The sequence below is a fragment of the Anomaloglossus baeobatrachus genome, chromosome 4, assembly GCF_048569485.1.
Source record: "Anomaloglossus baeobatrachus isolate aAnoBae1 chromosome 4, aAnoBae1.hap1, whole genome shotgun sequence".
NCBI classification, from domain to species: Eukaryota; Metazoa; Chordata; class Amphibia; order Anura; family Aromobatidae; genus Anomaloglossus; species Anomaloglossus baeobatrachus.
In genome coordinates this window covers 652,755,068-652,764,691 of record NC_134356.1, presented here as the reverse complement: position 1 = coordinate 652,764,691, position 9,624 = coordinate 652,755,068, and the positions used below count along the sequence as shown (strand labels likewise).

At 47.6% G+C, this 9,624-nt stretch overlaps 2 non-coding genes across 2 annotated transcripts; both read right to left on the bottom strand.

Annotated features, from left to right (window-relative positions):
• Positions 1-4,001: 4,001 nt before the first annotated feature.
• TRNAV-AAC (transfer RNA valine (anticodon AAC)) lies at positions 4,002-4,074 on the bottom strand. The gene has a single exon. It is a non-coding gene; the product is annotated as a tRNA-Val (tRNA).
• Positions 4,075-8,912: 4,838 nt separating this feature from the next.
• On the bottom strand, positions 8,913-8,984 carry TRNAE-CUC (transfer RNA glutamic acid (anticodon CUC)). The gene has a single exon. It is a non-coding gene; the product is annotated as a tRNA-Glu (tRNA).
• Positions 8,985-9,624: the final 640 nt, after the last annotated feature.

Genomic DNA, 9,624 nt, shown 5'->3' with positions numbered 1-9,624 from the left:
TTTCCAATCAGAGCTGGGGGCGGTTGAAGCAGCGATCACCCAGCTCTAGCCAATAATCAGTGCTATAGCTGCACTGATCAGGGCTGTATTTCAATGTTTTAGCCATTTTCAATGGCTAAAAAATTACAGTGGCTGTGATTGGCTGAGCGGCGTTCGTCAGCCAATCACAGCTTCCGTAGGTTTGAGGGGGAGACACCACCCCTCCTGAGGTCAGGCAGAGGTCCCCTCCTCCCCGAATCTAAGGTTTGTGTGAACTGATCGCACTCACCGGGGCTCCGGGGCCGCGATTTCCCCATGACGTACTGGGTACGCCATGGGTCGTTAAGCACCATGTCACCATGACGTACCCAGTACATCGTGGGTCGTTAAGAGGTTAAAGGAAAGGTGACGTCACAAAAATATTTTTTTTTCAATAACTGAAAAAATATAAAGTATTAATGTTTTAATGTTATGTTTAAATAAAATTATTTGTTTTTAATTGAGAAAAATCTAAAAAAAATATTAAAAGTTTGATATTTTCCACTGTTAAACACTAGGGGGAGCAGCTGCTGAAATACTTCTGTAGAGCTACTGTAGAACTAGCTCACATTAAAGCTGCAGTAAAAGTGGGCAGAATCTGCTCTCCTGTGTGTGATCTCACAGCTCCCCCTCCCAATCTGGGTGTTTACAAAAAGATAAGGGAAAATGAAGTTTAGGATCAGAGTGCGGAGCCATTTTGTTGGTGGCCACAGAGTGATCCTAATTATTATGTCTTAGGCTATGTGCGCACGTTGCGTCGGAGTACCTGCAGTTTATTCTGCACGTTTTCCTTCCCTTTTTACCGCGTTTTTAGTGCGTTTTTAGCGCTTTTTACCTGCGTTTTCACCTGCGTTTCTGCAGATGCGTTTTGTAGATCAAGACACTGAGAAATAAAGTTGAAATAGTCAAAAAGAATGAAAAAAGAGAAAAAAAGTATAAAATTAACTTTTAATAAAACTATATGGGAAATTATCAATTTTAATGAAAAAATAGTGGTTATGCACATTTTATCAGAAAAATAGGTGAAGTTTATAATTTTTTAACATTTAAATTTTCGGTTATTGTGTGTGTAAAGGAACATTAGAACCCATTAATTTTTGGCCAGAAAAGCATGCGTTTTTGGAGCCAAAAACGCAGTGGAAAAGCAGGTAAAAAGCATGAAAAACGCAGGAATTGTCATTTTGGTTGCGTTTTGCCATTTCTCATTGACTCCAATGTTAAGGAAACGCTGCAGAAATGGCAAAAACAACTGACATGCTGCTTCTTTTTCAGCATGGTTTTTGACCACAAATATGCAAATTAAACGCTGCAGAAAAAAAAGCAAAGTGCAGACAGGATTTCTGCTTTTCCCATAGACTTTGCTGGCAATCAAAAACGCATGCGTTTTAGCGCAAAAACGCTGCTGCTAAAAACGCTGCAGAAACGCGGAAAAAACCGCAACGTGCGAACATAGCCTTAAGTGTCACTAAGGCCAGCTGTATAGTGCTCAACTGTATCCCGTGCCGCACTGTATCCCAATGCCCCGCTGGCTGTTTCCCTATGCCCTGCTGGCTGTTTCCCTATGCCCCGCTGGCTGTTTCCTATGCCTTGCTGGCTGTTTCCCTAGCTTTGCTGGCTGTTTCCCTATGCCCCGGTGATTGTTTCCCTATGCCTTGCTGACTGTTTCCCTATGCCTTGCTGAATGTTTCCCTATGCCTTGCTGAGTGTTTCCCTATGCCTTGCTGACTGTTTCTGTGTCGCCCTGGGCAAGCCAAGGGACACAGGTCACAACACCACCACACCCCACACTCCAGGTAGGCACACCTGCTAACCAGAAATCCTTGTTGCCTTCCTCCAGAGGTTGATGATGCACACCAGGGGGTGGGCCAGGCGGTTGGCTCCGCCCACCAAGGAGCTCACAACACTGGAGGCAGGAAGTAACCAGGCAGTGAGAGTCCAGGGAGAGTCGAGTGAGGGAGGAGGAAGTGGAAGGAGTGAGGAGTAGCCCAGGCAGGGGCTAGAGTAAACAACCAAGAAGTGAAAGTGGAGGAAAGAAAAGGGGTAAAGGAGGAAAGCAAGAAGTGGTGACAGCGCAGAGAGTGTGCAAAGCCTGAGAACCCAGCTGTGTGTAGGGCTAGAACAGCAAGGTCAGCGACGGCGGTGACTGTTTGGAGGGGGACCGTTTGGAAGTTCCTGGAAGGACCCCGTTGGCTGTGTGCCCGGTGGTCTGGAGCAGTGTTCCGAAGGACAGTCAGCACCAGGGCAGGGGCCTCTCGGACCCCGGCAAGGCTAGGAGTCGCCAAATTTGCCAAATCCGTCAGTGACGGGGACGCAGATCCCCCAACAACCAAGTCCCGATTGACGGCAACAGCCCGACCATTACCGGGGAGACACCGCCACCGCCAAGGCACCAGTTTCCCCAGGGCCAGCGCCTGCGGGCAAAGTGTAGAGCTCCTCCGGCCCAGATTGCAGCCGGGGAGCGGGTAACCGGAGGGAATCCACCGCTACCATCAGACAACATAGGTGCAAAGAAGAGTAACATCACCGTCACCTACCGGGAGTGCAGGTGCAGCCGTCTGTGGGACCGTCCTACCAGCCGTTGGTTTACCGTACAAACTGTGTCCGTGTGTCAGGCTGAGTGAGTACCATAGTGCCGCAAGGCACAGCGCTGCCCCCGCGCCCCTGCGCCCTCCAGGCCCTACACTTCACATCTCATCACCGGGCCCCGGGATCACCAACCCCTACCCACGGAGGGGCAACACAACACCTGGCTGCTCCGCATCACCATCCCCGGGACCCCCACACTGAGCAGCGGTGGTGCAATCACCACAACCGTGGGTGGCGTCACGAACTATAACAATCCCCACACCCAACAAACACCCCCCTTTCACTCACGGGCGAGGAGTGTCGCTCGAGACACCCCGGGATCCGGCCCACGGCTCGAGCCACCAGGAGCAACTGCCGGACCCGAGCAGAAGGGGTGAGCGCGGTGTGCTGACACCCTCCTCCCCGCCCGCGACATTTCCCTATGCCTTGCTGACTGTTTCCCTATGCACCGCTGACTGTATCCCGCGCCCCCATATACTTTACTGCCGGCCGGGATCGGAGGTCCGAGGTGACATGTGGCGAGGAGGGGTGATCTGCAGCCTGAGCGGCACTGCACTACAGATGTCATGCCGCACTCACCGCTCCCAGCCACATGCACTCACCTCAGACCTGTGCCCCGGCAGCCTGTCCTGTCAGCAGTCACAGTGTGAGCAGCGGAGGCCCGAGGTGAGCGGGGGTGGGGGGTGAGTGGAGTGGGTGGGGGGTGCGCGACAGAGTTCGGTGGGTGGGGCGCAGCAGAGTGCAGGGGGTGCGCGGCAGAGTGCGGGGGGGAGGGCGCGACAGGACCAGTTACGGTGCAATAACCGTTGTCCGGCGCCAGTACTCGCCCCATCCATCCCGGCGGGTGACCGGGGAAAGTGGAGCACACAGCATACTCTGTGAGCTGCCCACAGATGGCGCTGATCTCCTCCCTCTGCTGTGATCTGGACAGCCCAAGGGGCGTGTCCATTTCACAGCAGATGCCTTCTGTATGTTACAGTATAGGGTCAGAGTCCAACAACGGTCTTCTATGCCCAGGGGGCTGCCATAAAGGAGGTGAGTAACTTTCGATACAAACACCAAATCAGGCATGGCAGCCCCCCGTGCCTTCAGTAAAACTAGAATTAAATAAAAACTAAATAAACAGTGAATTTAATTTTGTATTAAAAATACTTGATTTCATAATCACTATTATTAATACAAAAATAAAAAAGCGACACCTTCCCTTTAACAAAATTCATTGGATCAGTAAAAATGATGAAGATCTATCTGCAAACAAAGGTCTCTGTGTTTATGAGTTTGTTTTAGCCACATAGCTACTTAAAATACATTTAATATTAGTACACAGAGATAATATAATTTGTTCTACTATTAAAAAGAAGTTGAGTGCTAGAATTTATGCAATATATATAAAAATGTGTTTCTGCCCGGTCTCGAACCGGGGACCATTCGCGTGTTAGGCGAACGTGATAACCACTACACTACAGAAACTGCCACATACATAGGGCTTTCTGACTTAAACTGGGATAATGTGCCATCTGGTCTAATATATAAAGTTAAGTGTATGTATGTGTGTGTGTGGGTATGTATAGTGTGTGTGTGGGTATGTATAGTGTGTGTGTGGGTATGTATAGTGTGTGTGTGTGTGTATGTGTGTGTGTGTGTATGTGTGTGTGTATGTGTGTGTGTGTATGTGTGTATGTGTGTATGTGTGTATGTATGTGTGTGTATGTGTGTGTGTGTATGTGTGTGTGTGTGTGTATGTGTGTATGTATGTGTGTGTATGTGTGTGTATGTGTGTATGTATGTGTGTGTATGTGTGTATGTGTGTGTGTGTGTGTGTATGTGTGTGTGTGTGTGTGTATGAGTGTGTGTGTGTGTGTGTGTGTGTATGTCCGCTTAAGGAATCCGCACCATCGCATTTACAATCAAAAAATTTTGCACAGATGCCCCATTTGATGCAGGGAACATCATAGACTATGTTTTGAGGGGAAAATGTAACCCTGCACATTACAGTTATTCACCAAAAAACCTGCCTCCATTACATTCAATGGAGCTGGGAACTACAGGTCATTAATAGAAGCTGTAATTGGTTGCTATAGGCAACAAAGGACATTCTTAGTATAAGAAGCTTATGTGTGAGGTAATATGATTTCGGTGGAAATATAGATAGTGAGAGAGACAGAGAAAAAGACAGATTTAACAAGTACAATGTGTACGGGATTACATAAATGGGGTTAACAGAAAATTCAGAAAAATCCCTTAATATCTAAAGTTTATTATTATCAATCAAAAGCAGGATTTAGCAAATTGTGCATAATAATAATAATAATAAACAATCACCAAATGCATTCTGCTATGCAGAGACACTTCCCTTAATTGTTGGTGCCGATATGCACGGCCTCACCGCGTTTCACCACCCACAACGGATCATCAGGAGGCTCAGGGGAAAAGGAAGAAAAGGTCAGGCAGAGAGCGACAGAAAGACAGAGACAGACAGATGGATAGAGAGAGACAGACAGAGAGACAGACAGAAAGAGAGAGAGAGAGGCAGACAGACAGAGAGACAGAGAGAGACAGAGGGAGACAGACACAGACAGAGAGGGAGACAAATAGAGAGAGAGACAGAGACACAGACAGAGAGAGACAAATAGAGAGAGAGAGACAGAGAGAGAGGCAGACAGGGAGAGAGACAGAGAGAAACAGAGAGAGAGAGAGACAAGCAGACATACAGAGAGACAGAGAAGTAGACAGACAGAGAGGGAGACAGACAGACAGAGAGGGAGACAGACAGACAGAGAGGGAGACAGACAGAGAGGGAGACAGACAGAGAGGGAGACAGACAGACAGAAAGAGACAGACAGAGAGACAGACAGAGAGACAGACAGAGAAGGAGACCGACAGACAGAGAGACAGACCGAGAGAGAGAGAGAAAGAGGGAGAGAGGGAGAGTGGGGGAGAGACAGATAGTTACTATCCCGGGCTACAGCTAGTATCTTTTAAAATATTTGAACTCCAAAATTTCTGCAACTATTGCATTTTGCAGTGTGTTGTTCCTTTGCAGAGATATTTACAATTGTTATTGGAGTCCGGTATGTGATATCTCTACTTGCAGTTTAACTGGGTATTGCTTCAGAATCTTCTATTGGAGCGTATGGCGCTGATTATCCCTAATCCCAAATACATATTCCCTACTTTCCCCTCCCACTGGCATCTCTGATTGGCTGAAGTCAGACCCTGCCTCCAGACAGCGTCTGTCATTATTTGGAATCACAGACACTGTCTGCAGGTCTATTGTGGAATAAAATAAATAAATATTTATACTAGCATAGGTAAAGCATATGGTTACAGGCTGCAGTCCCCAGCTGTGCACTTAGCTTGGCTGAGTAGCATGTCGTAGTTTTTTTTTTTTTTTTAAATTAAGGAAAATAATTTCTCCCCAATTTTTATACCCAGCCAAGATGAAACTCAAGAGCTGGGGACTGGTATTCTTACGCTGGGGAGACCCATGTGTGGCGCCCTGGACAAGCCAGGTCATCACAGAACTACACCAACAGACCCCACACCCCGGTTAGGCACACCGAAGTCAAACACAAAATCCTTGTTGCCTCCCTCCAGGGGCTGAGGTCCACACCAGGGGGTGGGCCAGGCGGTTGGCCCCACCCACCGAGGAGTTCACAGTCCTGGAGACGGGAAAAGGAAGTCAGATTAGTTTTGAGAAGTGAAGTGGCAGTAGAGGAGACTGACCGTGTCCGGGTGCGTGGCCCGGGCACATACAGCAAGGTTGGCAGATGGTGGTGACCGTCTGCAGGAGAGGCCGATTGGAGTGAACCGTAAGGACCGTGGACGGGCGATGGCCCGACGGTACTGGATCGGGGAGCAAAGAGAAGCCAACACCATCCGGCAGGGGCTTATGGACCCCGACCAGGCTAGGAGTCGCCGTAAAACCGGTCAAATCTGTTAGCGAAGGGAACCTCCGGGGTTTCCCAGCAGTCAAGACCCGATTGAAGGCAACAGCTCACACCGTAAAGGGAAACACAGTCACCGCCAAGGCTACAGTTCCCAGGGCCAGAGCCTGCGGGCAAAAGGGGCTCCCTCAGCATCCATCCAAGCTGGGGAGCGGGTTACCAGTGGGAAGCCATTGGAACCGTAAACACAACACAGGTGCAGGGAAAGGCAGTCACCATCAACCTACCGGGAGAGCTACCGCAGCCGTCTGTGGGACCCGTCCATCCAGCCGTTTGTTTTACTGGAGACTTTGTATTCATCATTGGCTGAGTGAGTACCACCGTGCCGTGCGGCACCGCGCTGCCCCCGCGACCCTGCACCTCACCAGGCCCCGTAACCCGCCTGCCATCCATCCCTACCCCTCACCGGGCCCCGGGACAACCAACCCCCTACCCACGGAGGGGAGAAACAACATCCAAGCTGCTCCCTGTCATCACTCCCGGAATACCCGTCCAGAGCAGCGGTAATGTCACAACCTCACCACAACCGTGGGTGGTGTCACGGACAATATCCCTAAACCAAACCACCCCCCTTTCACTCACGGGCGAGGAACGCCGCTCGAGTCCCCGGGATCCGGCCCACCGCTCGAGCCACCACCGAGCAGCAGCAGCCGGACCCGAGCAGTGGGTGAGCGCAGCGTCCCCTCCTCTGCCCGCGACACATGCTTAGTGGGTTCCCCCAGCCTAAAAATTGAAGCTTACAGCCGCCCAGGGTTGTCACATCCATTAGATTTGACAGTCTCAGCATTTTGCCATATATTAGTGCTCACTTCAGTTATCCTATTCAGTTATATGTAGTTTTTTTTCTGAATGTGAACACAGCTCCACCCCTTTCGGCCATGTTTTTTCCATCTCCTATATAAGAAAGTCCTTAGTTACCCCTCTCCACCCACAGCAGTTTTTAATTGCAATGAGATGACACACAGTTAGGGTCACAGAGCTAGGGACCCCAATATAGAGATATACCTTGACGAGGTCTTGGGGCTCAGTTACATTGATCAATGCGATTGCTAAATATCTCCTTTTTCCTAATATTCATGGCAGGTATGCAATTCATTATTCACATGTTCAAATTAGCAAGTAGCATTTTTCATTGTATATTCCAATATTTTTCCATATGCTTGAGGCATTATACCATTGTCTAAGTTTGATGTGCAGCCTTATCCTTGTATAATATGCATTTTTTGGCTTGCACTCATAAAATATATATATATATATTAGTGCTCACTTCAGTTATCCTATTCAGTTATCAGCATTTTGCCTGGCTCTTCCCAATTTGCCCAGGTGCAGTGGTAATCAGAGTAATATCGGGTTAATGACAGCTCACAGCTGCCACCAAGCTCCAGATTAGTTATGGGAGGAATCTATGAGACACCCCATTACTAATCTGTAAGTGAAACACAAACGCTGAAAAAATCCTTTATTTGAGATAAAATACAAAAAACACCGTCTTTCACCTTAAAAGACCCAGATCTGTTGTAATGCACATGACGTCCCATGATGATTCCAGCTCTGCTACATCTAAAGACACATAGAACATGACCGCCCGCTGTGAACTTTAAGCAGAGACTGAGCCTCAGCGATCAGCGGTGACGTCATTCAGGTTAGTTAGTGCACATGTGCAGGCAATCCTTGACCTTTCCTCGCGCCTGTGCATTACAGTACTTTGACCTGCCCTCAGCACAGCAGATCAAAGTGCACCTGCACAGGACCGCAATACTGGCTTGTGTGGATGATGTAAGATGCGTCATTCACACTGGGCTCAGAAGAAGGAAAATGGCAATCGCAGCAGAGAAGAGGCGCCGGACCCGTGAGCAGCGACACCCATCGGACTGGACTGGCCCGCAGGTGAGTATAATAAAGGTGTTTTTTACATTCTACAGAGTGGCCTGGGCTCTTATATACAGTATTCTGGAACGCCGTATATAAGAGCTCACTGGTGGTGGCCGCAACTAATAATGGAAAAATCTGGTGACAGGTTCCCTTTAAAGATAAAGCAAATATTGAATTCAAGACTATATATATATATGACCTTTCCTTTACGATCTATGTTTGGTAATTGAAGCAGTAGATATCTGCGTTATATGTGCAAATGATGGCTTCTTGTGAGGATGTGACAAAACCCTCCGACTGTTCCTATATCAGTATTGGAATATAATCGCTCTCACTAATGTCTTCATGTCTGTAGTTTTAATGAATAGTAAGCTATTAATACCTTGAATACGAACAATGAACCAAGGCTCAGCCGCCTAAACATACAATATTATATCTATTTATGAAGCTGAACTAAAAATACTGTCAATAGCGATAAAAGAAATTAACTTCCCTGACCGGGAATCGAACCCGGGCCGCGGCGGTGAGAGCGCCGAATCCTAACCACTAGACCACCAGGGAGGGTGTGTAAGTGTTGCCACTCTCTCACACACGGCCTGATGAGGAGCAGGAACAACAATGATAAATTCAGGAGGACAGTGGAATTTACATGAGTTAAAAACACTTTAATAGCAAATGAAAGGTCTTTATTAGAGGTTTTATTTTATATATTAGTGTGTTATTTTTAGGACATGGTGATTTCACAGTGACAGCGATACCAACCACTCTATACCATGTGTATTGCTACAAATGGACTCGGATGAGGCTTTTCTGTACAGTCCTCCTGTTCTGTTATTGGAAGCAGTTGTGTTCCTGCTCGGTTTCGATCCGGGGTCCTTTCGCATGTGAGGTGAACGGGATAACAGGAATGAATAAATATATAAATTACATAGCTTATCTTATGAACAGTATATATGGTACTTTTAATAATAATAAAAAAATGTGTTTCTGCCCGGTTTCGAACCGGGGACCTTTCGCGTGTGAGGCAAACGTGATAACCACTACACTACAGAAACTTGAGTGGTGATCCAGACATATACAATCCAGAGACATCAATGCTTAATGTGTGGACGGAAAAGTGCTTCTTATAATCCAAAAAATACGGTGATAAAACAATATTTTTTTTGCGTTCTTACTCTCTTCAACATCACTTATTATTTGA